The 4,652-nt window shown below is 47.0% G+C and overlaps 1 pseudogene; it reads right to left on the reverse strand.

Moving 5' to 3' along the window:
* Nucleotides 1-1,058: 1,058 nt before the first annotated feature.
* Nucleotides 1,059-3,141, reverse strand: LOC129672666 (uncharacterized; annotated as a pseudogene).
* Nucleotides 3,142-4,652: the final 1,511 nt, after the last annotated feature.

Consider the following 4,652-nt stretch of genomic DNA (forward strand, 5'->3'; position numbering starts at 1 on the left):
TCTCGGCCACATAGAGATGAAAAGGGTTAGTGACATCAGAAAGTCCCAAGGCTGGAGATGACATTAAAGCCTGTTTAATATTATCAAATGCAGCTTGTTCATCTTTTCCCAAGGAAAAAGAGTCATTGTCCTTTGTAAGGGCATACAGAGGGGCTGCCATTTCAGCAAACCTGGGAATCCATAATCGGCAAAATCCCGCTGTACCAAGAAATTCCCTCAACTGTTTAGTAGTTCGTAGAGGGGGAATATGAAACATAGTTTCCTTTCTAGCCTCTGATAACCATCTTTTTCCTTCTTTTAGTATATATCCCAGGTAACTGACCTGTTTTCTACATATCTGGGCCTTTTTCGCCGACACTCTATAGCTGAGTTTGCCCAATTCTTGTAACAGTCGGCTGGTGGCTTCGAGACAGGTTTTTCGACAATCTGCAGGTAGTAAGATGTCATCCACATACTGGAGAAGAGTTACCTGAGTATTTGTGGCCTGGAGGTGTGCCAGCTCTCGGTGCAGGGCTTCATCAAATATGGTAGGAGAATTTTTAAACCCTTGGGGAAGTCGAGTCCATGTTAGTTGGCCCGAGACCCCGGAGTTGGGATCTTTCCATTCAAAAGTGAAAATGTCTTGGCTGGGAGGGCTGAGTTGAAGACAAAAGAATGCGTCTTTAAGGTCTAGAAAAGTATACCAGACTCTGTCAGGGGGAAGGGAGCTCAGCAGGTTATACGGGTTGGGGACCGTTGGATGTAAGTCCATGACCTGTTTATTAACCTCCCTCAGGTCCTGCACAGGCTGATAATCGTTGCTTCCAGGCTTTTGGACTGGCAGTAATGGAGTATTCCAAGTGGATTGACATCTTTTTTAAAACCCCTAGATCAAGGAGTCGATGTATATGAGGGCGAATCCCATCACGGGCTTCCTTAGACATTGGGTACTGCCGCACTGCAACTGGGGCTGCCTGAGGTTTTAGCTCTATCTGGACTGGCGGTTGCTTTCTTGCTTTCCCCAAGCCAGCTGTTTCAGCCCAGGCCTTAGGATACTTTTTCGACCACCAGTCAATGTCTTATTCCCCATCTTTTAAGTTTTCAAATAGCCGGTATTCATCTTCCAAGTGGATTGTGAACACATGAATGGGATCCCCTCTGTTGTCTGTAACCTGTGGGCCATCTGGTTTAAAATAGATGTGGGCTCCTATTTTGGTCAGGATATCTCGTCCCAGCAATGGGTATGGGCATTCAGGCATGACTAAGAACACGTGGGATACCCGGCCCACTCCAAGGTCCACTGTTCTTTGGGTAGTCTACGAGTATTGTTTACATCCAGTGGCCCCTTGAACCCATGATTTTTTCTTTTTCTTAGCCCCTGAGTCTTGCAACAGAACTGAATGCTGAGCGCCAGGATCCACTAGAAAATGGACTGGCTTCCCCTCCACCTTGAGGGTTACCCTGGGCTCAGGGAGGGGAATCAAACCCCATCTTCCCTAATTGCTGTCATTGTTCAAGGTCAGGACCCGGGTCCCTGTGGCTCAAGTATTCAGCTGCTTCTTCTTCCTTTTGGGGCAATCTCTGATCCAGTGTCCCTTTTCCTTGCAGTAGGCACACTGGTCCTTAGACAAAGGGCCCTTACAGTTGCCAGGAACTCTCTCCCTTTCACTACGACTTTCCTGTACTACAGTGGCCAGAATCTTAGTCAATTTTTTATCCTGTCTCTTGTCTCTTTCTCTCTCTCTCATCTCCTGTTCTTTCTGCTTTCTTTCCTCTTTTTCTTCTTCTGTCTCTCGAATATAGAAGACTTTCTCTGCCACTTGCACTAGATCCTTCAACGACTTATCCTGCAGACCTTCTAATTTTTGAAGTTTCCTACGAATATCCCTAGCTGACTGATCTATAAAAGATACAGCTACTCTTGCCTTGTGCTCATCTGAAGTAGGGTCATAGAGAGTGAACCGGTGGTACGCTCCCATCAACCCTTCTAAGTAGGCTGCAGGAGATTCCTCCGGCCCCTGGACCACCTCTCTTACCTTAGTTAAATTGGTGGGTTTTTTAGCAGCCCCACAGAGACCCACCATTAGAGTCTGGTGGTAGACCTTCAAGCACTGCCTACCTTCTGGTGTATTGTAATCCCAGTTAGGATGCGAGAGGGGAAACCCATCATTAATCTCATCGGGGAGAACTGTAGGCCTCCCATCTGCCCCCAGGACATTCTTTCTTGCTTCTAGAAGGACCCGTCCCCTTTCCTCGGTAGTCAGGAGTGTCTGTAAAAGCTGTTGACAATCATCCCAAGTTGCCTGGTAAGAGAAAAGGACAGATTCAAATAAATCAGTTAAAGCTTGGGGATTCTCAGAAAAAGGGGGACTGTGGGCCTTCCAGTTGTAGAGATCAGCTGAGAAGAAAGGCCAGTATTGGAGGGGTTTATTCCCATCCCCATCAGGTAACCCATAAGATTGTAATATGAGGGCTACCGACTCTGATTGGGTTGTTCTTCGGCTTCATGTTCCATCTGCTGGGCTCCCTTCATTCTGAGGGTCGGTTGATGATTGCAGCGGGACCTCTGGCAGTGTCTGTGGTGGTACTGAGGACTGGCAGCTCCTGGTGAAGGCCCTATAAGGAGACTGGATAAACTGCATGCAAGCCCCACCACAGGCCCCGTGGGAGAACTGACAGCCTCCGGAGGACTGACAGGGGAAACAGTTGGAGGTCTGGCAGGAGAACCAGCCAGAGAACTGGTAGGGGAGATGGCTGGTGGATAAGGGGGGGGGGGAAGGTCAAAAAGGAGGAGATATGCTTCTGGAGAAGTGAGCACTTTCTTTTCTTCCTCAACAGCACAAACAGTTGTTGAAGGAGTCTCTGTGGAAGGAACAAAGGGGCAAACCCAGGGGGGTGGATGGAGAACAATGTCTTCCCAGGTTAGAATATAAGGTACTTGATCAGGATGATCCCCCTGGGCTTGGAGGGTCTTAGCCTTAACAGCAAGGATTGTATCAAGGTGAAAGGTGGCCATTCAACCTGAAAGGTAGGCCACTTCGAGGAACAGAAAGTTTGCTACTTTCTTTTTCTAACTTCCACTGAGAGGTTATGTGCCCTACATCTCACTTCTGAGAAATGGTCAAGGGTGAGGGATAAGGGTGTGGTCACCGTCTGTCCCATAATGAAATCGTCCACCAGAAAAGTCAGAGAGGCAACAACAACAGAAACAAAAAGAATCAGGCAAGTAATCAAAAAAGGACGCCCATGCGGGTAGTACCACAGTACCCTGACAGAACGGCTGCCTGGTGGCGGTCGTTCTCGACGAAAATCAGACAGGAGGAGGACTGTCTCAGATCCAACCTCCCAGCACACAGAATCTGGAGCATCCTCCAGTTTCCCAGCCAAGCGATATTCTGACTCATCCATCAACCGCAATGGCTTAATCAAACAACCAGGAAGGTCCAGACAGGTGCCTATACAGAAACAGAACAAAACGGAAATCAGCAGAAATCTGACAAATAAAATAGACTGACCTGTTTCAGCCTGACCTCCGTGTTCGGTTTGGTGAGAGTCCGGGAAGTGACACGTCAGTTTCCCGGTCAACGCACCACATGTAAGACCTGCAGTCCGGCTGCAGGAACTCCGGAACACTCCCCTCCCAAGGAGAATCACAGACAGTGGTTCGATGCAAAAGTAAGAGGCATTAGTTTATTCCGATCATGATGGGGTCACCCCTTCAAGGCAGGAGACGACCCCAAGCATACAAAGCACAGAGTTTTTATACCTAAAAATCAGACCACACATTTCTTTACATTGACTAGTCAGCAGAAAGATAACATGAAAAACAGTTTTGCAAGCTGGCAGCTAATAGCTTCTTCCAAGAGTAGTCCTCCCTGCCCCAGGTTTCTTATTTCAAAATAAGCTCATCCTGTCCTCTAGGGAGGGCCATCTGGTCTGGCCTTTATTCAAGGTTTAGTAGCCCTAGCAGTTTTTCTTTCTAAGCTAGTCATTATTCAAGGTTCAGTTTTTTGTTTTTTTTTTTTTTTCTAGTCTGGGATGGTCTCATTTCTCAGAACCAAGTGTCCATTGCACTTAGGATCCCATCTGGCCTTCTCCTTGCTTACCTAGGGGAGCATGTCCCTTCATCTCCATCAAGTTCTTCACCTCCCATTACTTTAAGGTACTCTGTGTTCTGGTTCTCTTCTAGATTCAAGAAAAATCACAGCTGCATGCCATCTTCCACACCACAGTTTTGATCTCCATGGATATGAAAGGGGCTATGTTCTTGCTCTCCCTAGTCCTCAGCAACACCAGAAAGCTAGAGAATGTCCAGTTTTCTGAGATTTTAACTGACAACTCAGCAATTTATAACTTACTTCTGTTACAGAGTGACATGTTGGAAGAAGTCAGAAGTTGGAGCTGAATTGCGAACTTGGGTCTAACTGACAAGATTAAGGTCATATTAATGCCATTTGAGTTCCCCACAGAGCCTTGAAGCATACAACTGATACTCAGCATCTCATAGCAATAGGATAGAAATATTCACTTCCTCTCGCTCTTTCATTCCTGTATCCAAAATGGAGCATGCAACAAGACCTGGTCTGTTGTCTGCAGTAGGAGCCGCTCATTTTCAGGAGACATCTAGAGAGAAGCCAATAGAGCAGCCACTTTAGCCATGATCATAGCTCTTG

This window comes from Psammomys obesus, unplaced genomic scaffold (genome assembly GCF_907164565.1).
Source record: "Psammomys obesus unplaced genomic scaffold, mPsaObe1.curated_primary_1811, whole genome shotgun sequence".
NCBI lineage: Eukaryota > Metazoa > Chordata > Mammalia > Rodentia > Muridae > Psammomys > Psammomys obesus.